The following is a 16632-nucleotide window of genomic DNA, read 5'->3' as shown; positions in this document are numbered from 1 at the left end:
TAGTCACATCAGGCAGGGGGGTTGAAATAATAAGATGCATTAACAGATTCAAGGGACAAGAACGAAATGTGTGTACTGCCTGGTCAGTAGATGCGATGAACAGAAGACATGAGCAGGAAATTTTGTATTTTGGACTGCAACTGAAAACAGAGTGTTACTAACAGAAGCTCACCTCTTGGCCTCCCTCCCCCCTCCCACCAGGATCAGCCACCAACCTCCCCAAGGGAATAGAAATTAAATAGGGCAAGTGGACAATTTGGGTTATTACTATATTAAATCATTACCTAATTGTTATCTTAAGTTCATATCTCTTCTTTCCAGTAAAATCCCTGTTAGAATAGCTGAACCGAAAGCTAGTCTCTCAAGTCTTTAGAAAGCTGAGGTATCACACGCACACACACTGGGTCTAAACCAGAGGAAACACTTTCAAAATTGCAGCCGGTGTAAGGAATTGCACAGAAGCTGCGTGGGAGTCGATGTGGGGACCCATCAGAGCCAGGAGAAAACATCAACTGACTTCGATATCCAATAAGTTGGTACTGCCTGTTTCCCTGTCTCAAGGTTTCTGGCTCCAAATGAATTACGTAATTTGAAGATTTCTTAATCCTTTGATATTGATACTTTGATACACAGCGGCTGCAAAACTAAGGCTGCACAAATTTGTCTGAAGCCTGCCTAGAGATTAATGAATAACCATTTTCTCATGCAAGCCAATACGTTAAAAGTTTTGTGGGTTTGTTGGGGGCTTTTTCCCCATTCACTGGAAAATTGAATAGATGCTAAGTTATGTTTGTACCAAATTGTTATCAGCTGTTAAAAACTTTTGTTTGGCTTTTTTTAGGTGGTTTTTTTTTTTTAAAGCTTAAACCAATATTAAAGATAAAAACAATATAAAAAAGGATATGCAGTCTTTCAAATTCAAGTGAAGAAAATTTTGTACAGCAAGTATTGAGATTAATTAAAATCCTCTGCTTCAGATATAATTAACAAGTCTCACAAGCACAGAGTGATTTAATTTCTTGTATCAAACCAAGCACTGTTTTCTATCCGTAAAGAAGGGCTAGTCTCTTACAAGACTGCATGATAATAATTATCATTGTTGTACATTCAAACAGATGAGACTCAATAAAAACAGCATTAGCTTACATCCAGCACGTAGAATCTTTAAAGAAATAGCATTTTCTTTAATAGTGTGTGTGTGGGGGGTTGTTGCTAAATTTCTTAATTAGAGTTAAGTTGTTCCATTACTAAAATAAACCAGTCCTTACACTGGGTGAAAAGCATACAGAAGTACCTAATACAGTTGTATAAAATAAATAAAACCAAGAACTAACCCTTCAAGGAAAAACTACAAAACAACTTTACGATAGCAGCTCATGCTTACTAATATTTACCCCTGTATTTAAATTAACTCTAATAAGCTTTTTTTCACATGAGACTCAATTAGTCTGGCAAGTGACATGAACATGCTAGGGTTTCTCTCTCTAGAACAAGAGAGTAGAAAATTAGCATTTAAACCTCACACAATAAGATGGTTCAGATCAAAGTCACTACACCGCAGTGCAGAACAACAAGGCTGTAAAACCAAAGTTACTGCAACTCAGTTACTGCCAGGGAGATGAACTGCTTTTCTTCCCCCCAACTCTTTTTTCTTCCCTCTTTTTTCTTCCCTCTCCTCCCGGAAGATTTCAAAGAAAAGTAGTAAAATAGAGGGGTCATTACTCAAGTTCAATAAGGCTAAAAAAAACTGTGAGAAAGAAGTCATTTATTGTCTGATCCAAGGTACAATGAGGTCAATAGGAATTTATTGACAATAAATACTTTCATTTCATAGCATCCCACATCAGCAGCAGCACTACTGGCCTCTAATTATTTTGTATTTTAAAAATTTCACTTAGGAAAACTTAGGAAATCTGCCAATATATGTAGCCAATAAGCAGAACTATTCCACAGCACATAACAAAAATATAGACATACTACAGATTTTAACAATCCAATTGGAAGAAAAGCCTCTCCCTTTGGTTTTATAACACAGAGAGAAACTTTTCCCTCCTGAATGCTTTGTAATTTCTAGCAAGAACCCTTTGCTCTTATGCGCATTCACACACACAAGGAATTGCCTGGTGTTACTGTAAGCATGCCCGTGCACACGGCAGAACTGCACTGGTACGCATTTAAACTGTTTCAAAGATGCTGCAAGGCGCTGAATAGACTGACTGTGATCCAAGGATGTATAGAACTCTAAACGCATGCAGAGCCATAGTCAAGATTAATGGAATTTCCTGTGTATGCTGTTACATCCACGTTCTGATGCCTTGCTGGCTATAGACCACACATTAAGCACATTATAAGAGCAAGTTCATAAAATGTGGAACCTTGTGTATGCAAAAGGGATGAAAACCACAACAGGTATCCCTGTCTTCCTGAGCAGTTAACAGAGATACTGGGAGAAAAAAATATATTGTTCTCCATTACCTAGGATGCCTGCATTGTACATTTCCGTTCTACATCCAGTTCATATAATGCAACAAGAAAAAAAAACTGTAATGAAAATAATTTGCATTTACACGAGACCAAACAGCGGTCTATTTATTCTCATGTCCACAACAGCTAACTTAGGAAAGGGCAAGTTTTACAACTCTAATGGAAAATATTATTATCCGGAACAGAGAGAAAAAGGGTGAAGAAGGGAGAAGGAATATAGCTTTTAAGGACATGCTGAAAACGCCAGCCAATATCACACAACGTTCTCTTTAAATAAAGTCCGTATCAAATGCAAAAAAGTGCCTACCTTCTGTCTGTTTCTTGACACGTGCCATAACTCAAAGTTTTTATTATATTGCATTATGAGAATTATGTGCCCTAAGAAACTACAGCAATCTCATAAATGTGTTTTTAGTTAGTTAGAAAGTACTCTCAATACAAAAATCCATAATGTATTTCCTTTCAGATTTGTCTATATAACGTAACAATACACATACAGGAGTTTTGCAACATGGTCTCAGAACTTCTTAATTGCTACTCTAGAAATAAGCCTCAAAGTTTTGACTATTCCATCTTAAAATCAAGTTCTGGTTCTTTGCTTTGAAGACTATGATAATCAATGTTTCTAAAGAAAAATCTGTAGACAACATTTTAACATTGTCTTCTGGATAAATTTTTCCTCTTCTAACAATATTACCCATGTATATTTTTCTGACAGGGTCCAGAAACAACCAACAACTACCTTTATAGGACTCCATCATAACACAGCCTCAGAAAGAATAAATTAACAAATTTGTTGCCAAAAATTAAGAGTTGCTTGTTTCTTGTATTTCCCAGATGGAAAACACTTTTGTTAAATCATTGCAAGTGAAATTAGGCAGCTTGTTAGTGAAGCCAAATCATTCATTAGCATTTTAAATTCCTGCAAAGGGATGAAATACTTCAGTATCTGACTGCCTGAATATTAACTGCTAATGCTTTTTGTTTGTATGTAAATATCTAAAGTCTGTATCAGAAGCTAGCTAAAAGAACATCGGGTTTGCTTTTTCAAGAGTTCTTTAAGCTCACAATATTCTGCTTTTCTGATACTTTTTAAGATTCTTTCCCCTCACTCTTTCAATTATTTTCAACATCACATTTACCTTACTTGCATGGGAAAAAAATTACAGCTCTGCCCACGGTGAGATCTTTTTGGTTTCCTTTGACATAGCTCTCGGTATTTGCTATGAATAAGCTTCTTCCAATGCACTTATTCAAAATTGGCAAATTTTGATAGCAGAATTTGTGTTACAGGCACTCCATATATTAGCTCAACATTACACCTCAAATCCATACCCAAAGGGATAGAGAGAGAACAGAATTATGAAGGTATTAAATGTTTATTAATAAGTATTATGACCTGTTGTCCTAGTTTAATAACAGGAAGTAAATGAGATTCAGACAATCAAGACTGAACTGAATCTAATACTAGATTCTCATCTAGTTAAATGAAGAACCACAACACATAAAGCAAGTGGTTAAGCATCCTTATAAAGAAACTAAGGAAAACTAAGAACTAAACTGTGCTCTATGCAACAATTACAGAGACTTTGGAAAAAGCTGAGATCATAGAAAGATCCCAAAAGACTCTCCCAGAATTTGAAATCTTTGCCAGATCATCTAAATGACAAGTTTCAGTGACTTTGACATCTGACATCCATGGGCAAGCTATACGCTTATTTTGTATTATTATCCACTTTATACTGCTACTGAGGAAGGGGAAAAGCTTTCAGCATGACAGTCATGTGTGGATTTAGCTGGTGGGGTACAAGCCAGTATGCTGTTACTGAGTCAATTATGTGCTATTTTTGCTGCTTTTACTGTGGGAGAGGGCATCCTACAAGAGAGGGGCAAAACACACATCTCAAACCATTACAGACCTACGAGGCAGAAACTGAAAGACAGAGCCTTTCGCCCTGTGCCTACTGTGCAATTAAGTTTTAGAAGAATGATAAGTTACTGATCAGTAAAGACTCCAGCTTCTACAAATTGACTCAGATTTCCAAGAGTCAAAGGGTGAATTGCAACAAAGGTTTAAAAGGTTTCAATCAGGAATGAAACAAATATAATCCCTTCTTGCCTTCAGCTTCCTAACTTTTCAGACTTCTCCTTTTAGCTTTTGAGATAATTATGTTTTAAAAAAAATGAAAAAGTCACAGCAACAGCATGAACTCATAACACTGCTAGCAGTCTTCTAGAAGTATGAAATGCTGCAACAAAATGTATAGACAATAACATGATATATCATCTTCCTGCTCTGTGAGCAGTCTTCATTCCAAGGGCATTTGCAAAGCACCAATACCATAATGCTAAGTACTAATAAGCTGGGCAGGCAGGCTCTCGCCATGCTAATTAACTCACCTGTGGGGTTCTAGCTACAGCCCACATGCACAATTCCAAAAGCTTTTCCCTCCCCTCCCACCCCTTTGTTTAATATTTTTCACTATAATCACACTCAGGAAGAAAATTACAAAGCCCAGCATGACAAGTATGTCTTGCCTCAGCTAAAACTATTAAAAAATAATAAAAAGATTGAGAGCCATGGATATAGAAGGGGTTTTGCCCTTATAGCAACAGAAAAATAAGTTAAACCATCGAAGGCCATTTGATGAGGAAAATGCATCCTTTCTGGTGTTCTGGGTGAGAGTTTCAAGGATTTCCACAGCTCATTTGCTGCAGAGATCAATCCATGAAATTTCTTCCAAACATACAGTCTTTTCACTCCAGACATACACAACAGTCACCTCCTCCTTGCCCATCTGCAGAAGACTAATCACTCCAGGGTGCAGCTCAATATAAATGGCTGTAACAAGGACTTCACGCAGCAAGAGCAGTAAGAACTATCCCCAAAGTGTCCACAGCAAAGCCTGTTCTCAGATTTCCCCATGGAAGCTCTTTAAATCAGACTTCTCCACACATGGCTCATAGTTCATTTCCAGTCTCTGTTTCCCGATAGGCATGTGTTCAAGATGTATTGTACAGCTTTCACGACTGTTTACCTCCCCACTTTATCATACAAGGATGTGAAAGTGGCTAACTTCCATAAACTGGAAAGGGGCTCAACCCAGAAATGTATATCAATTTGCTAATTGGACTTCTGGAGCAAACCAGAGGGTATACAGAAGTCTTTCAGCTGTCAGGTCCATTTTCTGAGTTTAAGAGGAAAAACCCTATACAAGTTCTCTAGCAAACAGAAATAGATACCCTAACTACAACAAAACCTTTCTTTGAAAACAAAATAAACTTTAAAGAAAAAATTCAAAACACTAAGCTGAAGAGCTGTTTTCCTTTCCCCTTTATTTTTGCTGCTTTCCGCAACAAATTTCAGTCCATGCAACTGCACAGGTCCAAATGGGCAAAATTCATCACGATAGAGAAGAGAATGAAAAAAAAAAAAAAAAAAGAAAAAGAAAAAAGTAAGTTCTCTTACCTCTGAGAAGCATTTCCTTTTGACTGCTCCGGGTTTCCTTTAGATGAAGTTGCAACTAACAGTTCTTTGTTGATAGATAGTGACTATAGATCACGCAAATCAGCATGGGCACCTCAGATTTATAGCTTTATGAAGCATCACAGAGTAGCAGAACTATTACACAGCATCTGGAAAGTAAATTGAAAAATTATTCAATATGAATAACTTTCATATCTTGTTTTAGTGTTTCAGGGAAAAATACCAACAATAGGATGCCACTAATTATTACATAATCAGCATTATTTAGTGAGACAAGTGTATTATTATAGTTTAAGATTTATGTAGAAGATAGTGGGGCTGAAGGCAAAAGGAGGCAGTTTTAGCCAAACTATAAATATGAACTTCAGGGAGCAGTTCATGCAAAAGCACTTGCTTCCAGAATGCCAAGAGGCATTTCTCCCACTATCTTTTATAACTGAATTCCTGCAGGTTACTCTATGGTGGCTTGCAAAAGTCAAATAAAGAAAAGGCTGGTCAAGAAACTTAAATGCTCTACAAGAAGTATGGACTCCATTATAGGATTTTAAATAGAAAGTGCAGAAATCAAAAGATGCTAATGGATACTGTGGCTGGCTCCTACTCAAACAGATTTTTCTCCTAGTATAGACAAAAATTGCTTATACATAGTTTAATACCACAGATTTCCACTTATTAAATATAGCATTTAGTGAGACAATACTATTGCTGAAGTTCTGAAGATCAAAGTGTACATCATTAGCATGAATCCATTTTGGTTGTATTTGAAAAACACGAAACTGCATAAATCATTAATAAAGGGCACCCTTACATCTCTTCCCACAACTCCTTAGTATTACTTAGTTCTTTTCCAGACGTAAGAAGTATTGACTTCAGCTACAGTCTCTGTTCATTAAGGATCTCAGTTCAGCTCCCAGCTAAGCTGACTCAATTACATTAGGGACCAAACACTCTGAAGTTATACAAATGTCGTATTCTAGTTAAATGGAAAAAAACCCACCTAAATAGAAAGCTATCTATTTGGCTTTGTATGTGCACGCTTTTCTGAAAGCAGCTTTATGTTCCAATTTTTATGAAAGTACAAGAAACTCAAACCAATGCAGACTGACTCGAAGGTAAATTTAAAAAAGTTTTTAATATGATTGTGGTTTTACTGCTTGTGATCACAGAATTGAACTGGCCACAAAAATCTCATCTCACAAAGGCCAAAATACATTCTAGCATTTCGCCAAGTAGCTGTATTTGTGCAGTATATAAAAGATAGAAGCACCACAGACTAAGGTTACGAAAAATGGAAAACCCAAAGATAAACTCAAATTTAGTCAGAAGGGATCAGTTCTAAAAGAAAACATAACTGTTTTTAGATGTTCCTCTTTTTACTGCTGTTTTAATGAATCTCTGCATTTCCTTTGTTGAACAGTAACTATTCATTAATGCGACATAACTAGCAATGGAAACAGTACTTTCTTATCAGAAAAAACATGAGATCAATTCTTTCCTTAGAGACTTAAAATTTCTTACTTTACTCATGGGTGATTTTTATTTAAGTAAAATTAGAGTTTTTATTTATGCTGCTGTTCAAAGAATTGTTGATGTACTTAGTTAAATCACATTAGTATAACGCTAATATAACATGTTCTTGTCAGACTTTTATAAAGGAAGAGGTGTCAAAAGAAATAATCATAACAATAATGAATCCAGAAAGGCAATCTTCTCCATAGCTAGTTTCAGTAGCAGAGTTATTGCCTGGCTGGAGCATCTTTATGATTCAATACATTTCAAAACCACTTTCAGAAGTGTTTTTTCTATAAAAATCAAGTTATAAAAATAATTTGTCATTGAGTTTAATTTTACATCTAGAACATAATGGAATATTTAATATTTATCAAGTCAACTCCACAAAGTTAATTTATATTGTTCAAATGGGGGAAAAAAAAGGGGAGACAAGGATATATTCACATTGGATGGCACAAGACTATATGTATGTATTGAACTTAACTCAGTTATAAAAGCTCACCAAAAAAACCGCAAACTACAAACAAAAAACCCAAACTAGTCATGGCTTATTTCTTCCACTTATAGGCTGCTCATTGGGAATGGATGACATCATGAAGGAGCCATACAACTACTAGCACACAAGGCGACTACACAGTTTGAAAGAGCATTACATCATATTGTGTAACCAGAGAGACTTAACCCATTTGGATCAAATAGAATTTTCCGATATCAAAACTGTTCTTAGATTGGGGGGGACGGGGGATGCTTCTAGTGCATAAACAGGCTTTAAATCAGCCTACTAGAAAGTAATCCTCTGTCCCACAGGCAAGCAATGTAATTCAAGATGTGGAAGGCATGAGTTGTGGTAGTTCAACTTTAAGATTCTGCAGTTCTTAGCCAGACTTGTTTCCTCCAGAGAGCAAGGGCTCTGAAATCCTGCCCACGGGGCACGGTGGAGAGCTCCAACTAGCAATGAATCCTCAGCATCAGGAAAGGGTGTTTTAATACTAAAACCAAAGACTTCACACAAATCTAAGGTACATAAAAATACAGAATTTTGTATACATATGAATCAAGTGAGAGTCGTCTTTTCAGTTCTTCTCGGTTAAACCAAACAACATTTCCCCGTTCACTTTTTTTTTAAGTGAAGAACATTTGAATAGATTCTGGCACAGTTGCACCCACGGAAACACTCGTTCTAGCAGAAGCACAAAGCATGTCAGCAGGACAGGATGGAAATCAAAGTGATAATGAGCTTTTCTTCCATGGTGGAAGCCTTCATTTGGACAAGTGGTTGAGCAGCACTGACCGCAATGCCCTCGGTCAGTTTGGTTAGCCGTGATCCCGCTCACTCCCACAGTCCCCTCTAATGACCTCGAGCCGTTCACAAAATTGGTGCTTGGGAGATTAGGAACACTAGATTTCTGTTCCAGAAGGGGTAAAAATGGATATTTTCAGAATGAAGTCATACTGGTGGGTATAATTAACTAGTAAAGATAACACCAGTGACCTCTGCTATGTTTAAGGATTCATAAATAATTAGAATATAAAATCTTTGTGTCCAGTTAAACATAGGCATCTAAATCCAGCTTAGGCACCTAGATAAGCAGCTTGATTTTGAGAGGCATCTGTTTACTACCTTTCACAGTACTTTCCACTGATCACTCATTTATATCTATTTCCTTACCTAACTTTAATAATTGTTTTCTTTTAATTCAGTGATTCACAGAGGTGCTTTTCTGTATATTAAAGCTTCCATTTTTATTAACAAAAGAGGATTGTAAGTCACTGCTACTTCAAGAGCGTTTCAAAAATTCAGACCTGGGGAGGGGGAAAAAAAAAAAAAAAAGAAAAAAGGACACATTTCTCCAAGATCGCTATATACCTAAAACCATCTCCACAAATAGAAATTATCAAAAGGTCAGACATAAAAAGCAGCAATTCATAAATACTAATTAGCACCTTGCCAGTGATTGCATGATAACATTTACTGATGCATAATTGAATAGCAAAAAATTAAAAAACAGAGCGCGTGGGTAGATTTAATAATTAATTCCTCCCACACTAATCAGTTTCTGACTATTTCTTCTAATAAGTACAATTACATATTCTTACTTCCTTTTTATTTTTGTCTTCCTTTGTGAGTCTCTCTTTCTGAAGCTAAAGGGGAAGGAGGCCATTGCAAATAACATAGTAAAAATAATTTTTAAGAATTTTAAATTTCTAAATATTTTAATTGTATATAAATTTTTGCTTTGTTACTTGATACTGCTAGGATTCTTTGTTTTCTAAAATAATAGTAATTTTAAGTTCTCCTATTAGAATTGGTTCATCTTCCCTCAAACCTTCTTCCTAAATCACATGCTTGTAATCCAGTGCATTTATTTATGTGTGTTAGCATACACACATGTTAATAGCCATCATGCACTATCCCAACGGCTGGGTTATGGCTAAGGACAGCCTTTCTCCACTTTCACCGGTCCGAGCAGAGAAAAGAGAGTATGTTACTCAACAGTTAGAGTTACATCTTGACATAACTAACCATCTTGATTAAAGCACTGATTTAAGCAGCCACAGTGAGCTCGTACATCCTTTTACTCTACAAGGGATAAACAAGATGAAAAGCACAAGAAGAGCTGCCAGAAACATGGCTGAACACGATGCTTAAAAATCACACACGGGTCTAGTGACCAGGTATATTACGAGCACACCATATCACAGTAACTATTAGCTATAGAGGAAGTGTCAAACTAATATGTCAATACAGAATTTTATTTAAAAAAAAAAAAAAACTTCAGCCAAACTTTATCTTTTCACAATGTTTTTTTAGCTCAATATACTCTGCAATCCAATGCTGGAACAGTGTCAACAGAAAAATCACAACAGCAGGGCATGCAATTCTCTAGAGGCTATATAGAAACAAAACTGCTGCAACGTTTGTCAGAACGCACAAAAAATATCCAAGATTCTGATACAGTGCACCCAGCAGGTGGGTTTCATCCATGCAAAGGAAAACAAAAGACCCCAGCCTCCAAATCTTTCAAGATCTCTGGAACAGCGTTCCCCATTTAACACTCACCACCAACTACCAAGCAACACATGCGCCCTTCCAAATATCATTGCTTCCTGCTCTTCAGGAAACACCCAAAGAAAAGTTGCAGGGGTGAGGGGAGCAGCACTTGAACCACAAAGCCTAGTAGTGTTCTAGAAATCCAAACCTTGCAGTCATGTGTCTTTAATTGACATGAAATAAAATCTGCAAAAGCGCAGGGCTGAACCAAACCCTTCGCACCAGTTGCACATTCCCCAGCGAGCACCAACCAGCAATCTTTTGTTACTTCAGAATGTTTGGCACTAAAATTTTCTCCTCCCCATTGCAGGAAATGGAAGCACAAGACATAGGTATGACCCATTCGAGAGCAACTGAAAGCCTGTTGATATCTAATTTCTGATGCGTTTGTTCATGGTGCCCATAATCCTCTCTGCAGGCCTCTAGGCAGGTACTGCTAGTGGTTCTGGCTTGTCTCTCACATCTCACAGGTGAGCTTCCGTATGAGTTAAGTAAAGGGACCACAGAGCCCTCTGGCAGAAAACACACAGGAATGGAAACCCTTCAAAAAACACTCTGTTTCTTCTGGGTTTGGATAAGAAAGATGTTGGCTGCCAGGGAAACCTGATATGCAGAAGAGTCTCCTCCACAGTAAAATAATATATGTACTAGTAGGCAGAACCACACGTTGAGCTGTCTGTCTATCCAGTCATGCTCTGCAGGATTATTCTAGTGAACCTGGCTAAAATACCAAAAAAAAAAACCTGTTTTACTAAAAAAAGTACCCTATTATAATAAAATTAATCTTGCCTCATGTACAACGCTTGAATACAGTAATGCTGCATTCCATATGTGCTATGCATGTGTTAGCTGGCATTGAACAACAATTCCTAATAATTAGAGAGTTGTCCTGTTTTGGCTTGGGTTTTTGTTGTGGATTTTTTTGTGTTGGTTTCACACACACACACACACAACCCATTATCATGCATCTGCCCTCCAGAAGTTTTATTGCATAGAGGGCACCATATTTTGCATAATACATTTTTTACCTTGCATTTCACCTTCATGACATGCGACATTAATACATCATTAAAGTGACAGCTCTTTCCAATGATGTATGTTTAACAGTTCACATCAGATTGTCCTAGAAAATATGATATTAGCAGATTAAATTCCAATAAGGTACTCTGGCTAGGAAGGACTGTCAAGATTAGTTTAACTAACATACAAGTTAGAATAGGATCTAGAAACCAAAAAAAGCATCACAGCCTCTAAATATTTGGAGCTTCACAGGTTATTCATAGCAGTACAGGTGCAGGGGGGTCAACCAGCCCATGCACGTCTGAAGTGGTGTTTTAACACCAAGTGAAACGTCTTTCATCTCTCCCACTCGCCTCTTCCTGCTAACAATTGGCTACTAAGTTGGAAGGGTCTGGGGGTTTTGTATGCTTTGTTTTTTCAAAACAAACAAACAAAAAAGGCCTTCTTTCTTATTTGCAGAACCTCTAGCAGACTTCACAAAATGCTCTGAGCCAAGTACAGTTTTTGTGGCCATGCACACCCGCGGTCAGAGAAACGCTGTGCTCAGGACAAAGAGCTGAGAAATAAGTATTGGCGAGATCGGACATGGCACCATGATATCGAGTAGAGCTATGGGAATATTGAAGAGACAGTCAGTAAAGTAGATTGATTACAGGTCAGTCAGGTAGGCTGTTGAAAGGGAGCAACTCCACACATGCTTTAGGGAGCTGTTAGCACAGGCCATAGCAAATGGTAGCACAGCCTCCTGCATGTTTCCTAAATCTTTTTAAACCATAAAAATTTATTTGGTGTCTTTTTCCAGAGTTCAAAGTTGAAAAGTACTTGCATCTTAATTCCTATCTTGTATCAGATTTCATCATTTGGTTGACAAAGCTGCTAAGAAAAAGAAAATCAAAACATGTCAAATTCATTTATTAAAGTAGTAGAAGAAACGAAAGCAAGTCAGCGTAATCTCTTCAAGTGCTCCCCTTCACTCTTCTGGCAGAATCAAGAGTATTCTTTGCAATCAACTCCTATTATACTGGGTTTCTTGGGTAAGTTAATAATGGTTCTGAGCATTTAGGAAAGGGAGAGGGGGGAAAAAAAAAATCAACATTATGAAATAAATTGTTTACTTTGCTCAGCTCATCAGGCTGGAAGGAATAATTTTTTGCACTAGATTATTCCATATTGTTTGTAACAAGCCTTAAATGCAGCAGTACCAAGTCACCCTACAGTCATTGTAAACAGTACATGGCACTTTTTTCCCCGGAATATATTCTCCAGCGTAAAACTCAGTTTACCTAGTAAACAGAAGCAGAAAAAGACATTGAACCAGTCTCCCATATCCTTGGAGAATGCTTTAATCACTATTATTAAAAAAAAAATCTTAACATGAAAACAATTAAAACAACCATTCCTGCTTTATTTTGGGGAGGAAAAACAAAGCCATTTTAGAATTTATGAATAAAAGGCTAGCGGTACCTACCCACTGTGTTCCAGGCTATGATTGCCAGGGCAGGGAGGTACATATCAGCCATCCTTATTCAGGGCTCAAAGCACCAAAGAGCAATATTAAAAAAAACCTCCATCTTTTCCCATCTTCATAAGAAAGGGTTTAGGTTCCCTTTCTAAGATATCAGACTCTTAGTCTAAGAAACAAACTCAGGTTTTTGCACTATGAAATTCTTCTTTAGATTTCATTTCATTATGGTTCTTCAAACTCTGTGGCATAGTTTTCTACTCCTAAACCAAGTAAGGGAGTAAAAAAAAGTAGAAAAGGACTGCTAAACAATTTTCCTTACAGTTTTGTTAAGAGTATTTCTGAGGTTCCCCTCTTGATCTTTCAAGGACTTAGGTGCTTAAATTTACATTTCAATTATTTAATTTACAAGTTACAGACTGCAGGTTTACTGGAAGTTTAAAACTACTTTTGTTTTCTTTTTAAGATTAGGTAAATTGATTCTATTGATTCTACATTTTCTTGCATCTCAAAAGTGCAGACCAGGTCATGAATAACCTGTTCATTTGCAAGTAGTAGGAGAAATGGCCTTCTAAATACCATTACATTAGCATATGATTATTATGCAAACTAAATTCCTCTACTGGACATAATAAAGTATTAAGAAAACAGGCTCTGAAGAATAATTCCTTTCTCTATCAACAACTTCAAAGTGTCTTTTTTTTTTAATTGCCTCACAGTGATTACTTTGTATACATTGATCAAAGACTCACTAGAAATATTCTTCAACATTAAGCAACACAATGATGACAAACCCTGTTCACCCTTCACGCAGGGCGGAGGAAACAACAGTTCATCCCACTGCAGTGAAACCATTGGGGAAAAACAATTTTGCATCTTGGATTTTTGAGATGAAGAAAGTTTACATACATCCCCGACATGGCACACTACATACGTCTAGAGAACAGCTCCTCTAGAGAGCGGCTCGACAGTCGCAGAGGCCCTTTTAGCCAGCATTTCCCAGGCAAGACATGTGCCTTACTACCAATGAGATGCTCTCCAGGTTAATGCAGAGGTCTCGGGTCTTGTCTCACACAGCCTTCAGCAGAGTGGCAAAGGAGAGATGTGCAATGGGGGAAGGATGAGCAGCAATTTCTGTCTCCTTTGCTAATCTCAGCTGAAGTCAATTGTTTGATGTAACATCACATATTAGCTACTTAATTGCTTATTTCCTCCATGGCATTAAACTATTAGTACTGCAAGCTCGCTGGCTTCAGTAAATGTACTGCAGTGCAGTGGTTTGGGGGGGGGGGTGTTGGGGTTTGGCTGGCTGGTTTTGGGGGTTTCTTGGTTTGTTTGTGGGTTTTTTTGTTTTGGGGGTTTTTCCCTTCCCTAGAAGTAATTCCTTATTTCAGCACATGTGAATCCCATCAAACTACTATTTCACAGAAACAGCTTTGGAGACTATGTTAAACCTATGGAACTGTCCCCAGAATTAGTTTGCAACCTTTATTTGTCTAGAGGAAAACAAAGCCAAATATGACACAACAAGAGCTAGCTGAGTGACACTGAAATGGATCACAGTACCACCAGTCATCCCAAGGCCCTCACTATGCCCTAACTAAAGGTAAGATACACAATTTACACTCAAACCACGTGCAGCAGATTCACTGCTATTGAGCCATGATTATTATTTTAAAAGTTTGGCAGGAAGAGAAGAAGTGGAGGAGGTAAGAGCAGAAAGATGTTCAACCAAGCACGTGAGGGGAAACAGTGATAGAGTTGTTAATAATTCACTCTTCCATGAAGAAATATCACATTGATTTTTTCTTGGTAATTCACAAAATTGTTTAAGATCTTTGGTAGAAGAAATACACCTATGAAGAATTCTGCTAAAGTGAGAAAGCGATATCAGAAAGTTTGTTTCACCATTTTTATGTGGTAGCTAAAAATAAGTTAGAGAATTATATTTTGATGTCTATACCATAATAAAAACAATTAAGATTTACAGAATAGAAGAAACAGATGGTTGCTGTTTGAGTTTTATTGAAGCTTCTGTAATTTCTACAAATAGGCTAGCAGCTGATTCTCAAAAACAACTCTTATTCCCTGAGAACACATTATCTTTCCTGAACTTCTTTAATCTTGTACTGTTATTTGAAAAGAATTAATGTACCAACATACTCAGGCTTAAGCAGCTTGAATTTTGCATAGTTTGCTTAAAAAAAACACACACAAAAAAATAAAACCTACAAAACATTAGCAGATTTTCACTTTTAAAAAATCATTGCTTCTTTGTCCCAAACAGATAACTTGTTCAAGGCAGAAGACCTCTCAAACATTTCACAGCCCCTATAAGTCTTTCTCCTTTGGTCTGCATGAAAGATGATAATAGTGAATATGGCAGACACAAGCAAAAGAGTGTATCTGTGCTGCCAGTGATTAAGCAAAGTGTTTTCAAACTAGAATGGATGAGTAGCCCTATTTAATATTGGGACTGCTTTCTGACAGTCTTAATTTACACATCAAAAAAAGAAATAGACTCTAAGATTTTGTCACCGTAATGGTTTTGCTATTACATTAACTAGCAATTACTACACAATGCAATGCAAGCTGACTAGGCTTTAAATGCCAAGTCCCAATTTCCAAACCTCCTTAGGCTGTTATTTTAGTGCCTTCTACACTTTGAAGGGAGAAAATTATGGAAGTTACAATTGCATAGATTAATAATGGCTAAGATGCCTACAAATGCTGTTTTCTAGCCTCTGCACAAGGAAGCAGAAAACTATCAGTTGTGGTTTACTTTTTCCTCTCTTCTACCCAGCACTCAAGATCTAAAGCACAGAGGTGGAAGCCAGTAGACACGTTCTCTTCCCCTCCTCCTCCCGGGAAAGTGCGAGGTTACTGTGGGACAGCTAATTGTTGCATTTGAACCACAGTACCATTGCAGTACCACATTGCAATGGATCAGTGGCTTTGGCTGGGGGAAATACATCCACACACCATGTCTGTGTGTTTGACAAACTTGAGAAATAACAATTCCTCCAAAGAGCCCCTGTAATTCTAAATTTGCAAACCCCTCATCTACAGGACAGGAAACAGAAAGGAGAGAATTAGGGAGAACATAGAGGTTTCTGCTTACTCTTCCTCATCTGGAACGCTGCTGATATTATTGCAGAGGCTGAGAATATTAAGTACCCCCTCTTTAAAATGAGAAGTTTACCATTTTCCTCAATGGTTTACTATAAGGCTTTATATATAAAACCCTCAAGGTCTTTAGACAAAGTCAACCCTGTGATATTCACTTATAGAAGTAGCTAAGAACGTTTTTTTCTATGAGTTACTGCAATAGTTTTCTTTGAACTATAAATACAGGATTTAGGAAGAGGAAGAGTGGAGAGCTGCAAAAATGCTGCAAATCTCTACTTCCTAGGAAACACAGTTATTCTTACTTCTTATGAGGGGGATACATCTGCTCTCATTTCTGGCTGCACAGAAGCAGAGACAAGGGGTATCCTTCCCAAATTATTTCAAGTCCATTCGTATAATCCTACCCAAAGTTGTAAAGGCCAATACTTTTGCAAAGAAAGCAGAACAGAAGAATTACCTGTACCTTGTCTTCACCTGCATTTCCAT

The 16632-nt window shown here is 37.2% G+C and overlaps 1 long non-coding RNA gene across 1 annotated transcript in view; it reads right to left on the bottom strand.

Annotated features, from left to right (window-relative positions):
* Window positions 1-16632, bottom strand: part of LOC142602866 (uncharacterized) — a 338791-nt gene that overhangs the window by 252946 nt on the left and 69213 nt on the right. Inside the window, exon 2 of the long non-coding RNA XR_012836683.1 lies at window positions 5954-6120. This is a non-coding gene — a long non-coding RNA (uncharacterized LOC142602866). The remainder of the gene's footprint in view (window positions 1-5953; window positions 6121-16632) is intronic.

The sequence above is a fragment of the Balearica regulorum genome, chromosome 9, assembly GCF_011004875.1.
Source record: "Balearica regulorum gibbericeps isolate bBalReg1 chromosome 9, bBalReg1.pri, whole genome shotgun sequence".
In the NCBI taxonomy this organism is placed as follows: domain Eukaryota; kingdom Metazoa; phylum Chordata; class Aves; order Gruiformes; family Gruidae; genus Balearica; species Balearica regulorum.
Note: the sequence above shows the minus strand (reverse complement) of the source record. Positions and strands in the feature narration are given on the sequence as shown.